Source organism: Sander vitreus, chromosome 2, assembly GCF_031162955.1.
Source record: "Sander vitreus isolate 19-12246 chromosome 2, sanVit1, whole genome shotgun sequence".
NCBI lineage: Eukaryota > Metazoa > Chordata > Actinopteri > Perciformes > Percidae > Sander > Sander vitreus.
In genome coordinates, this window is record NC_135856.1 from 12,251,281 (window position 1) to 12,265,832 (window position 14,552).

Consider the following 14,552-nt stretch of genomic DNA (forward strand, 5'->3'; position numbering starts at 1 on the left):
AATCCAGAGTAAAGGATCAATAGTAAAAAACGTTTTGCCTGTAATTAATTACATTTAGATTGAGCAACATCATTGAGCAACATCATTGAGCAACATCATTTTTCACCCATGCAGAATAACATAACAAAAAACAAACTCTAAACAATTAACCTCACTGGCTTTGATGTCTGAGAAACACCTACAACAATAATAACGTGTCAGTACCGTTAATGGTAAATATTTACATATACAGTGTTTGCTCTTGTGTAATATATTTTATGTTTATGTTCTTTTTGTTCTTGCTATATTGTAATGCTTTTTTTGTTGCACAAAACTACAACAAGAAACACTGAAAAGTGTATTATTAATTAACATTTATATTTATTCTGTCAAGCAATGTCAAGATATGAAAGGTTATTGAGTAGATTTACTCATGTACTGTACTTACAATAAGTACTAGAAGGTTTTGTGTTACATATTCATCTTCTGGCACACCTTTTCATGTTATCTAACTTCAAGACCTACAGTATGGCTCCTGCTGGGAGGGGGAGAATCTCTCTTTAATGTTCCTCTTCTGAGGTTTCTTCCATGTTTTCCCCTCCTGTTCTGAGGTTTTTTTGGGGCTTTTTTTATTTTTATTTATTTATTTATTTATCTCGAACAATCATTGTTCGATCATGTTGCAAGACATAAAAAACATAAAATAAAACACAAACAATCAGAATCTAACAACAAAAAACAAAATAAAAATATAAAAGGGATTAGTTCGAGAAGAAGCAGGCGGAAGCAAATAGCTTATTTGGTCCTGCCCCTTATTTCACAAAATCATATTATACAAAGTAAAATAGATATTGCAAATACAGCACACAATCTTTCGGTCTTACAATAATTTACAACAATACAATAATATACAACAATACCTTTAAATTACAAATTACAATCCTATGTTTCAGTTTATTCTTTTCTGTATTGATCAAGTAATGATGTCTTTAATCTATTTTTGAACTGAATGATATTATGGCTCTGTTTGATGTCATTGTTCAGTCCATTCCATAAGGTCACCCCACAAACTGAAACGCACATGCTTTTAACAGAGGTTGCTTGAACATACAATGACCTCTTAGATGATATCCCCCGTCTCTTTCATTAAACATTGCACGTATGTTACATGGTAAATTATTTTCTTTAACTTTAAACATCAATTGTTCAGTTTTGAATGTAACAATGTGCATACATTTCAGCAAATGTGAATTAAAGAACAGATGATTGGTGTGCTCATAATACCCGATGTGATTTATTATCCTAATTGCTCTTTTTTGCAATGTACACATTTTTTTCAAGTTGCTTTTGTAAGTATTTCCCCCAACTTCCACACAATATAACATATACGGTACGATAAGTGTGCAGTACAGAGTATGTAATGTATTTTTGTTCAAGATGTATCTAGTTTTGCTCAATATACCAATACTCCTGGCCACCTTCATGCACAGATATTTAATGTGTGGCTTCCAGCAGAGTTTATGGTCAAGAACAACACCCAGAAATTTATTTTCATAGACTCTTTCAATTGTTTCATTATCAATTACTATTTTAACATCTCTATTTATAGTGCGATTTCCGAATATCATGATATTAGTTTTGTTCAAGTTTAAAGATAACTTATTTGAATCAAACCAGAGTTTTAATTCATTCATTTCATTAGTGACCATTTCCAGTGTCTGCTGCAAGTTATCCCCACAACCAAAAATATTTGTGTCGTCTGCAAAAATAGTAAATTTTAGTACATGTGATAATTTACAAATGTCATTTAAGTAAAGGATAAACAATTTAGGGCCTACAACTGACCCTGTGGAACGCCACAGGAAATATTAAGACTTGTTGACCGGTGATTACCCATTTGAACAAACTGACCCCTGTTTTCAATATAGTTTTTTATCCAGTTAAAGGCCACACCTCTTATGCCATACCTTTCCAATTTTTTTAACAGGATTTTTGTGATCAACAGTATCAAAAGCTTTTTTCAGATCTATGAAAATCCCCACTGCATAGTTTTTATTTTCAATACAATTTGTTAATCTTTCAACTAACTCAATAAGTGCCATAGACGTTGATCTACCGGATCTGAATCCATACTGACTGTCCATTAGTAAATTGTTTTTATCAATGAAGATATCTAGCCTTTTGACAAATAGTTTTTCAAGTATTTTTGAGAAATGTGAAAGCAGAGATATTGGTCTATAGTTATTGAAAATATGTGAGTCACCAGATTTATACAATGGGATGACTTTAGCTACTTTCATCTTATCAGGAAATGCTCCTGTTTTAGATGATAGATTATATATATATATATATGATAGTGGGTCAACTATCTCGTCTATTACTTTTTTTTACTAGAGACATATCAATGTCATCACAATCTTTGGAAGTTTTATTATTACATTTATTTACAATCTCTATAATTTCCCTGCCTTCTACAGTTCCCAAAAGCAATGAATATGGGTTATTGTCCACATGGTCCATCACAGAGTAATTCGTCCCTGTGTAATTTATGTCTTTGGCCAGATTAGGACCCACATTAACAAAGTAATTGTTGAATCTGTCAACCACTTCATTCATATTTGACCACGTCTTGTCATTCTCATTGAAGTTTTCCGGATAATTAATTTTATGAAGTCCTTTTGTAATAATGGTATTTATTGTATTCCATGTTCCTTTAACATTATCTTTGTTATTTTCTAGTAATTTGTTATAATAATCCTTCTGACATACCCTCATTATGGTAGTTAATTTGTTTTTTTATTTCTTATATTTTAACTCAGATTCTTTCGTTCTATATTTTATGAAATTCCTATAAAGGGTATTCTTTTTTTTACAGACATTTTGAATTCCTTTTGACATCCAGGGTGTTTCTGAATGTTTCCTTTTATTACGGTATTGTTTTATTGGACAGTTTGTATTATATAAAGTTGTAAATATGTCTAAGAATAGTTCATATGCCTTGTTAGGGTCAGCGTCCTTCTTTACTTCCTTCCAATTATACTTTATTAGCGCCATTCTAAATGCAGAAATAATTAATCGTTAATCTCTTGAATATAGTCTCATTACACTCAATTTTCCCAATAAAATTACAGTCATGAGTCACAAAGATTGGTAGGTGGTCACTTATGTTATTGATTAATATTCCACTTCAAGAAGTGATTTCCATATTGTTTGTAAAAATGTTATCTATCAGAGTGGCACCATTGCATGTTATTCTGGTAGGTTTTGTGATTGTTGGAAAAAGACTCAAACTATACAGTGTTTCAATAAACTCTTCCGTCGATTTGTGTTTGTTGGGATTTAGTAGGTCAATGTTGAAATCCCCACCTTGTTTGTGATATTGCAATATGCATAAATTTGACTTCTCCCACAACATTTAATGTTACAATATAACATAATCTAACTGTATGACATTTTGTAAGTAAGTGCTTCAGTAATTAAAATGTCATTACTCATGGGGAATGACAAGTGAGAAATGTTAGTGGGTACGATAGTAAAGAAATATGGGAACTGTTTCTGTGGGGGAGTGACAGAGATCGGAAAGTCAACATGAAACAGAGAAAATGAGAAATGTAGCATTTAGCATTAGTATGACATAGCCTACATGTTCAGTTTGCTGAAGGTCAGATGTTCCTGCAGGGCAAAAACCCATGTCGACTGTTAAAACGACATTGAAACTAACACTTGTTTAAGCATAAGCAAACCATTAGGTACAACCACACAACAAATTACTCAAAAGTTTCCAGATTTGTTTAAGAAAGCTTAGTCTTGCCCAAAACCAGTCATCTGATCACTTTGTATTGCTGAATATAGTGCTAGAGTGCATAGTTTTGTGTGTGTAATGGAATAATTATATTTTAGTTTGTCTGTACGGACAATTAACATACTGTACTGTATGTATTTGACTGCTGATATATTGTATCAACATGTGGTGGAAGGAAATCAGGAGATCTGCCAGACCTCTGCTTTTCCACCTTTCATCAGAGGAAGTGACATCAGCATTATTCAGCAAGCTGCTGTAATGTGTCATATGGTGGAATGTAAGAATTTCATAAATGGTTGCATATTTTCCTTACTAAAAATAATGTAACAGAGAGAAGTTGAATAGCAACTTAAGAAGTACACTTGCACACACAAACACACACATGTGCAGTTTCCATATCCATAGTTGGATTTTCTGTGGTCAGAATTGCGTATGGGCCTTTTTGACAAAAAAAAAACACCACCGTGTTGTGCTGGGGGGTTCTCACAGGGAAGTTACTGTCTCTGTTTTCACTTCACAATTAGAAAAGTCTCTCTCTTTCTCTCTCTTTTTCTTGTACTCTCTTTCTGTTTTCCTTCACATATTAAAACGGAACCAAATTTGCTGTCCATCAGAAAAGGCAAAAACCAAAACCACCCCTGGCAGTGCTTTTGCTGCCCCCACAGCAGAGAGTTAAATTACAAAACCTTTCCTTACAATTTATTTCACTACACTTCTCAGGAAAATGAAGTTTTCCTTTGCTGTGAGGAAACTATTGTGTCCTTTTTCCCAGGTGTTAATGAAAGTGTATGAACAATATTATCTTGATCTGTTGCTCACTATCAACCTCTCCCCTCCCAAAAGCAAAGAAAAGAAACAGGATTATATGTCAGGGTCAAAATACAAAGTCAGTTTGTGTAAATAGAATCCTGGTACTCTTCATCCCCTGTAGGACATTGTCCATTGTTGGAAACATGTTGATCCTTACCACAAGTTTATCGATAACTCATAGCTATAGGTCAGTGGGTGGCAATACAGTATGCAATGAAACAGAACAGGACCGCTCCGTTTCGTGTCCTCTGCTTTGTTTTGTTTTTTCCTGCTCTTGTTTGTTGGATGCTGTAATGACACTTTTTGTTGTGCTTATTAGTACTCCCTACTTCCTAATGTAGCCTACACATTAGTAAAATATGGTAATAATATTGTAGTGGCAAAATCAAACCTTGTATTAAATCCACTTCTGTCAGCAGTAGGCAGAATTAGTCTTGACTTTCTTTATTTTCACTTCTCTATTCGTTACAAACTTTACGTTACGTTACGGTCAAAACAACATTTTGCCCAGCAGCTACTATCACTAGCACTATCAAACACAGGGAACCTGCGCAGTAACTGAAACACAGAACTAGGGTACATCAGATCTGCAACAACACATCTCATTGAATACAATGTATGTCAACATCAAATAACTACAATAATACAGAAACTCAAAATTACCCCCAGTCCACTTTGGCTCCTACATTTTTCGGCCCCTAATTGAGAGACAGTAAGGCAACCAATTACTCAAATAATAATACAGAAGAAACACTTTCACCTCTTTTTGTTTTGTTTTTTACACTTTAGTAAGATTCGTAAGTCCCTATTTAAGAGTCTGTTTCACAAATAAGACAGAGTTTTTCAACAGGTCTTTCTAGAGTGTTTGATTTTGTTTCGACCAACACTCTGCAAACAAGTCTCTTTGAATCTGGCATGGGCTGAATGACTCTACTTAACAGGAGTTTCTTGTTTCAGAATCATTAACAATCACGAGTCAGTGTCCAATGTGTGCAATCTTTATGTGCACTGCTCTTGTTACTAGGCATGTGAAAATCACACCATATCTTTTGACAGTTGAGCGCCCTCTTTTGACCAAAAATGGAACATGGACCAACATGAAAAAATGGTGGCTTATCTGGTTGATTTTTTTGTTCTTTTCTCTGGGCGTTGACCTTTCTGCAGACAAGGCATCTTGACCGGAACTTTCGTAAAGTGGAATTTGCAGTGGGGAAACAAAACCTTTGACGAAGCTGGGACAGCATATCATTTCTTCCACAGTGTCCAATCTTGTCATGAGTATTCCTAAGTATCAGAGTGGTGATATGTGAATCCTTAGGTATAATAGCTGGATGCATTACTTCCGCTGGCATAGAACATTTGCTGAGACGGCCTCCAACTCTTAATAGCCTGTCTTACAGCTCACATGAAAATAGACCTTCCGCTTTAGCAGAGCGGAGAGCTGCTTCCTGCATGCTTCTGGGACGCGCAGCATCGCAGGTGGTGGAATATCAAACATTAATTTGTATGCTTGTGGATTGCTTGCGCGGGCCACAGTGCCTTCGGAACAGACGCGCCTGGTGGTTTATTTCACAGAACAAGCATAGTTTGCTGAAAGCCCTGTTGGGATGTGCAGAGCAATAGCTTGATTTGCATTGTTAACAGACTTTAAACAGTCAACCACATAGAAATCTTTGAGGACTGTATCCACAGCCTCAGTTGATGACTTGCTTCTGTCATCCTCAGCAGTCCTTTTCAGTGCATAGTTTGCGCAACTCAGGGATGAGGTTGCACCGAACAAGTGCACAGTCATCTAACATTCAACCATATCATGCTCAATAACTCCTTCTGGCCACCAAAGGAAGCACATTAGGTCAGTATCATCTTCAGGAACCTTTACTTGGTGGTACATCGCATTGATATCTGCCATTACAGCCACTTCCGCTTTCCTGAAGCGTGTCAACGCTCCCACGAGGGAATTTGCAAGGTCAGGGCCCTGTACAAGTTCATTATTCAATGAGGTTCCCTGGAAACTAGCAGCACAGTCAAAGACCACTGGTAGCTTTCCTTTTATTGAAGGTGGTAAACGCTATGGTGTGGTACGGACCACAATTTACCATCCTGGCGGTTCAATTGGTTTTCTGGGACTCTGACCGTAGCCCTTTTCAATCGCATCCTTCATAAAATCAATGTACTCTTGATAAAACACAGGATTCTTTTAAAACTTTCTTTTCAGTGTGTGGGCTCTTGGATTGTTGGGCATAATGATGGTTGCCTCCTTTGGTAGTCCTATAAAGTAGTGACCATCAGTGTGTTGTACAGAGTTTCTCACATAGTTCATAAACTGCTTATCCTCTTGTGACATTTCCAACATGTCATCACACAGGCGCTCGGGATAGTCCTGATTAAACTGCTGTCACAAAAGCTCTACTGAAATGGGACTTACTGTAGCTCGTAAACACCCACAGTCTTCTGAGTCAGCGTCTGTGTGACCTTCAAATAGACTATTGACAATCCATCCGAGAGCAATTCTGACAGCATATGGCCCATTGCCCCTGCTGTTAATTACTTGCCACAATGGTCTCTACAATTTTGCTGCCTTTCATTGACTTCATTAAGACCGGCACAATAGAGATCTAGTATAAGAGAGTATAAGCACTTGTTTCGCTGACAGCAACTGAAGATCTTGAAGCTGTTGGGTGTATGATAGCTCCATCCTGCACCTTTTCCTCTGTTACCTTTCCAAAGGTAGTTTCTTGTTTTGCACAAACATGGCATTTCATCCTCTTTCTTACACTCTTTACTTACATGCCCTTTAACTAAGCATCAAAAGCATAGTCCATTTTTTTTTTTTCAGGGGCTTTTTCCACCCTTAATTTTTTGACACGACAGCTAGGTGAGAAAGAGAGCTGGAAGACATGCAGGAAATTGTCACAGGTCGGATTTGAACCCTGGACCTCTGCGTCAAGGCATAAACCTCTCAGTATATGTGCGCCTGTTCTACCACTGACCCAACCCGGCCACACATAGATCATCTTTCTTGAGAAAATGTTCTCCTTGTGTGGACATACTTTATCTTTTCACATTCCTCCAAAGTGTGGTTTATTTCACAGAACAAGCATATTTTGCTGAAAGCCCTGTTGGAATGTGTAGACTTCCTCGGTTCTAACTGGAGTAGCGTTAGTGGCAAAGCTACTTCCCTTTTGTCCTTCTGTCTTTGTTCGTTGCTTGAAGTCGAGTTTTCCTTTGACCTTCTCCGCTGCTGTAACCTCTAGAAGGTCTCCAAACAGTGGATCCATAGTGACTTTAGCTTGCTTGTCTACAAATTTGACAAGGTCAGCAAACTTCGCTCTGCTCCCTCTACTCTTGTGTATCTCATACGCTTACCAGATCCTTTGGTTCACGCATTGTGTATTGCTCCAGGAAGTATAATTTATCTGAATCACATTCAGCTCTGAAGTTGATGGTTTGTTCAAAGGCCTTTTTTAAAAAAAAATTTTTTATATATCTTTATTTCAAGGACAAATGCTATTGTTTGTACAGAGATTGTATCTTTTACATTTTCAATCCCTCCCCGACCAACCCAGAAGAGTCTGCCTTACATAATATTCATTAATAGTAATAGTACAAAATATGAGAATAATAATAATAATAATAATAATAATAATAATAATAATGATACAATATTAAAATAAAATAAGATTAAAATAATATTATATATAATATATAAAAAATTAAAAAATTAAAAAGAGAGAGAAAAACAGTTGGACACCACAATCAAAAGTGTAACAATGATACAACAATGAACACAAACACCTGGAGCACTTGTGCCGAAGCATCAAAGACCACGAGTTTGTCATACAGAGAGGTGTGTGTAAAAGGTACCAATGTAAATCCCACTACTCCCCAGGAAGTACATCTATGGCAGAGAAATAGGATAATAAGGGTTGCCAGACATATGAAAATGTATGGGAGCGTCTAATTGAATATTTAATCTTTTCCAAATGTAGGTATAACATCAGATCCTGAAGCCAATGCGATGCTTTAGGTGGGTTTGCAGATTTCCATTGTAATGACACCCGTCTGCGAGCCAATAAGGATGCAAAAGCAATAATGTTTAGTTGCCTTCGAGTCAGATTCGATTCATCAGCTGGAGCACCAAATATAACAAATTCAGCACTTGGTTTCAGTTGTACGTTACATACTTGAGAGAGTGTATCAAATATAGTTGACCAGTAAACAGTAAGTGTAGGACACGTCCAAAACATGTGAGTCAGATCAGCTTCTCCAGTGTGACATCTTATACAGGTCTTATCAAAAGTAGGATTAAAAGAGGCAATCCTTGTTCTGCTTAGGTGCACACGGTGCAAAACCTTAAACTGAATAAGACTCAATCGGGCACAAGAGGTACTACCATTCACTCTATGGAGGGCATTGCTCCAGAACTCCTCTGAGAATACTGTTCCAAGCTCTTTCTCCCATCTACTTTTAACTTTGTCTGTTCCTACACTTTTTAAAGACATGAAAATTGTATATATTCTTGAGATAAAACCTTGTAGATGGAGGGGCGCTTCAAAGAGAGTCGTGGGCTTTGGGCGTTCACAAAATGTCGTCCCTGAAAATAACAAAAAAGGTCAGCTTGATTAAGATTGAATTTAGAACCAAGATTGAATTTAAAAAGACCATCAATATAAAGATCACCAAATTGAGTGATGCCCTTATCTTGCCATTGTTTAAATGCAGAGTCTAGTTGACCAGGGAGGAATGCATGATTGGTGCATATTGGGCTCTGAAGCAAAAGTGCTTGTCTTAACTGCAAATGTTGGCGTAGCTGAGTCCAAATTTTAAGAGTAGAATGAACAACCGGATTTAATGTATATTGTGCTATTTTAATAGGTAGGCTAGATGTTAATAGGGCTTGTAGAGAGGTTGCTGTGCAGGATTTAGATTCTGTTTCACACCAATCGGTGGTACCTGATGAGTGCATCCAGCAGACTATCTTTTGAACTTGGGCTGCCCAATAATAATATAAGAAATTAGGGAGAGCTAAACCCCCATCACTCCTGTGCTTCTGGAGAAACTCTTTCCGAATCCTAGGGGTTTTTCCATCCCATATAAAACTGGAGATAAGTTTGTCTAATCTTTTGAAAAAAGCTTTGGATAGGAAGATGGGTAGGCACTGAAATAAATATAAGAATCTCGGGAGAACTGTCATTTTAACACAGTTCACAATCAGGCATAAGCATATGCCTGGCAAGTGTGTTAACAGGCATGCATTCACTTTTAGAGATATTCAATTTATAGCCTGAGAAAGCCCCAAAATTGTGCAAGATTTTGATAATATCATTGATGCATGATAAAGGATCTGAGATGTAAAGAAGCAAGTCATCAGCGTATAATGAGAGTTTATGTTCAACACCCCACCTATTTATACCATGAAAAGAAGGTGTGGATTTTAATACCAAAGAGAGTGGTTCAATTGCAATTGTAAACAAAAGGGGGCTTAATGGGCACCCCTGACGAGTGCCCCTTGATAGAGAAAAATGTTTGGAACACCATTTATTAGTAACCACTGACGTAACTGGGGAAGTGTACAAAAGACGGGTCCACTCTATAAATCTGGGGCCGAATCTGAACTTATTCATGGCAAAAAAAAAAATTTCCATTCCACCCGATCAAATGCCTTTTCAGCATCTAGCAAAACTACAATTTCAGGGGTGTCCTGGGATTGGGGGGTGTAAAGAACATTCAAAAGACGATGAACGTTAGAGAAGATGTGCCGACTTTTTATAAAACCAGTCTGATTAGCTGAAATGATACTGACTAAGGGAGACTCCAATCGGATAGCCAGTAATTTGGCTAAAATTTTGACGTCTGCATTTAGCAAAGAAATTGGTTGATATGAGCTACATTGTGTTGGGTCTTTCTCAGGCTTCAGTAGAAGCTTAATCAGTGCTTCGGTAAGAGACTCTGGTAAAGATCCTTGAGACAAAGAATATTCAAACATATTGAGCAGGAGTGGCGATAATTTGGTAGAAAACGTCTTATAGAATTCGATCGGAAAGCCATCGGGCCCCGGGGCCTTGCCGCTTTGCAACGCTGATATGGCCGCAGATATTTCTTGAAGCTGAAGGGGATGATCTAAGTCTTTTTTATGTTCCGGTGAGATAGTGGGGACATTTATGATGTTAAAAAACTGTTAATTAGACTGATCCTTAGGGGTTTCTGATTTATAAAGGCTAGAATAAAAGTTCATAAACGTGTTATTAATTGTAAGGGGATCAATAGTTAAATCCCCAGCATCATTTGTAATTTGAGAAATATGTTGAGCTGATGCTCTGGATTTAAGTTGATGGGCTAAAAGTCGACCGGCCTTATCACCGTGTTCATAGAAAAAACCTTGCGACCGGAGAATAAGCCGTTCTGCGTGACTTGATGAAATTAAATTATATTGAAGATCAATCCTTTCTTTATAAAGTTCTGGTGTAGGAGAAGTAGAGTACTGACTATCAATTTTGGATATCATCTCCATTAGCTGTTGCCTTTTCTTTTCCCTCTCTTTGTTAATAGAAGCAGCATGTGATATAATGTCCCCCCTGAGCACTACTTTCAGCGTCTCCCAGAGGAGAGAGGGGGAGACTTGCTCCGTTGAGTTGAATTAAAAAAAATTGTCAACTGAAGAGCATACATGTTTGCAAAACGAGTCATCCGACAATAGTGAAGAATTGAATCGCCATATGTGGTTCGTAAAATTAGATGGAAAGGAGAGATCTAGTAGTAAGGGAGCATGATCAGATTCTACAATAGCAGAATATTCAACTCCCTTTACTGAAGAAAGGAGATTTTTTGTCGATAAAAAAGTAGTCAATTCTTGAGTAGCAATGATGTACATGTGGAAAAAAAAGAATAGTCCTTATTATGGGGGTTGTAAAAGCGCCAGGGGTCTACGCAGCCAGTCTGGCTCAAAAAGGTTGAGATTTCATTTGCCATTTTAGAAGGGGCCTGCGGTTTTTGGGTTGGAGCGGTCCAAATTTGGGTCCATTACACAGTTTAGATCACCACCTAAAATCAGATAATGTGAATTAAAGCTAGGTAAAGCAGCAATCAGTTTATTTATCCCAATTAGGGCCGTAAACATTCACCAGCAAGACCTGGGTATGAAATAGTTCTCCAGACACCATGATAAAACAACCCTGAGGGTCAGCAATAACTGTAGAGGCAGAGAATTGAATTTTTTTGTGTATTATTATAGCTGTTCCTCTTGCCTTAGCATTAAATTTAGAATGGAAAATGTGTCCCACCCATGGTTTCTGCAACCTAAGATGATCTGAATTGAGTAAGTGTGTCTCTTGAAGGAAGATATCGGATTTAAGACGCTTAAGATGGGAAAAGATTTTTGACCTCGTTATTAAGACCTTTAACATTCCATGATGTGAACCTAATACACGACTTTCCTGTCATTCCTGTTTAAACATCGGATATAGTTCACTATACAAAGATAAACCCTGCACCTGTGGCATAGACAAAGCTGGTACCCAGCTAAATTTCTCACCCCCAAAAAGAAACAAGTGGAGTATCCATTGAAGAAAAACAAAAGAGAAAATAAAAGAAAAACACAATCAATAAGGCAGTAAACCAGCATATGAACATTAGAACACTCTTTCCTATGTTTACCTCCCCTAACTGAGGTAAGGTGCAGGACTCCTATAACCTCGTTGTACTCCCAGTAACTCTTCATTATCTACTCAACTGTTGAGCCCCCCGGCAACCTAATCCTTACACATCACAGCAATTTTTAAATACTGTATTTAGACAGGCAGACACGAAAAAAAGAAGAAAAAAATATATATATATAATCCGTCTTCCGGGCGTAGATGTCATCCGTCATGAACAGTACATTCACCGGTGTTTTTTAGCGGTGCCCCCCAAACTACGACAGCAACCGTCATAGTGGAGAAAAAAATAAATAAATAAATAAATAAAACTTGCAACAGAAATAGCCGTGTGCATACCCAGTCAGTTAGAATTATGTAGTTAGCAAATTACTCCCCTGCAGCAACTGTTGCGTTGATCCATCGTTCGTAAAAGGCTCCGGCTTCAGGTGCTGATTCAAAAGTGAAGGTTTCACCGTCGTGTGTGAATCGCAAGCGGGCAGGGTAGAGGAGTCTGAAACGGATCCCTTTCTGGTAGAGCATTGTTTTAATGTTCTTGAATGCAGCGCGCTTCTTGGAGAGTGCTGTGCTTAGGTCAGGGTAGAATCTGAGAGTCTTCCCTCGGTACTGCAGCTCTTGTTGCCTAGCCCAGCGCAAAGCTCGTTCCTTCTCCTGGAATCGATGAAAACATACGATAATAGGTCTTGGAGGCAGGCCATCTCTGGGTTTGGGTGCCAGTCCGCGATGTGCTCACACACCTGATCCCCCATGACGTCTTTCAGTAGGTCAGAAGTGAACTTAATCATGTCCGTTCCGATTTCACTGTCCTCAGGCACATTTATGATCCGAAGATTTGCCCTGCGTGAACGATTTTCCAGATCGTCCAAACGGTCTAGCAGCGCCTCGTTGGTTGTTTTTAACGCAGCGATGTCTGCCTCTGCTTTAACAAGGGCCTCAAAGTTTTCCCCCACCGTAGTTTCCACGGTTGTGAGACGCTTTCCGAACGCATCCACGGTTTCTTGAAAAGATTCTATGGATAGTTGAATTGGTGCTAGGGAAGACTTGATTCACATACTCATATCCTCTTTGAAATATTCGCGATGTTTTTCCAGCTCCGTAGTCAGCATACTCAAAGAAAAATCCTCATTAGCCTCCGGTGCAGCTGCCACCATTTTAGCTAACTTGCTGCTTATGGAAGTTTTCTTTGAATCTTGATCAGTTTTCGTTTTAGAGTTAGGCATTGTGCCACCGCACCCATATTACAGCCCCCTAATGTGTGTCTGACCTGTTGTAGAGGACAGTTATTGATATTTAATTTGAAGTTGTCGGGAGGCTCACACACACACTGCCTACATTGCTCAAACCGGAAGTCCTGTTCAAAGGCCTTTAACAAAAAACGGAATTCCAGTGTATCACCATGGAACAGGGGAATGTCTCTTTCTGGCAGGCAATGTTAACAACAACAGACAAAGCCAGAAATCTTGGTGTAGTCATGGACTCAGACCTGAATTTCAACAGCCACATTAAGACAATAACAAAGTCAGCCTGTTACCACCTTAAAGCGTAACTCTCGCCAAAATGCAACCTAGGGTCTTTTTGTGAATGTACCCGAGTCAAACTTTAGTTTAAAAGCATATTTAGGACGGAATCGCCACTTTTAAGATTTACCGTATCTTCGTTTTTTGGTCAAATGGCCTTTTGAATGGGAGTGCTAGGGGCACTTTTATGCTAGCCTCAAAATAGCTATTTTTAAAACACTAAGAAGGCTCGACACAACATGAAACTTTGCTTGAAGTATCACCAGGGGCTCTACACCGAAAGTAACAAAAGTATTGACAACATTGTTTGTGTACCCAGAGTTTACTAAAAAGAAAGGTTTTGAGCAACTCACGTTAGCAGTTATTGTTTACGCTATCCGCCATTTTCCCAGTCAAAAATAGGCGATCTCCGAATGCGAATAAACGGACTCCATAGGAGGAAATGTCATTCTTATACGAGGCTCCTTTTTCAACTACAAGGTCAATATTGTGTTTCACTAATGAAAAACAACGAATTATCCGTGCATTTATATGGAACTAAGCTTTTGGAGCTTTCCATCTTTACTCTCCTCCCTCGACTATTTTTGACTGGCTCGATAGACAGCGACCGGAAGAACAACAGCTACGGTGAGTTGCTCAAAACCTTTTTTTTTAGTAACCTCTGTGTAAACAAACAATGTTGTCAATGCTTTCGTTAAGGTGTAGAGCCCCTGGTCATACTTCGAGCAAAGTTTCATGTTGCGTCGAGCCTTAGTGCTTTAAAAATAGCTATTTTGAGGCTAGCATAAAAGT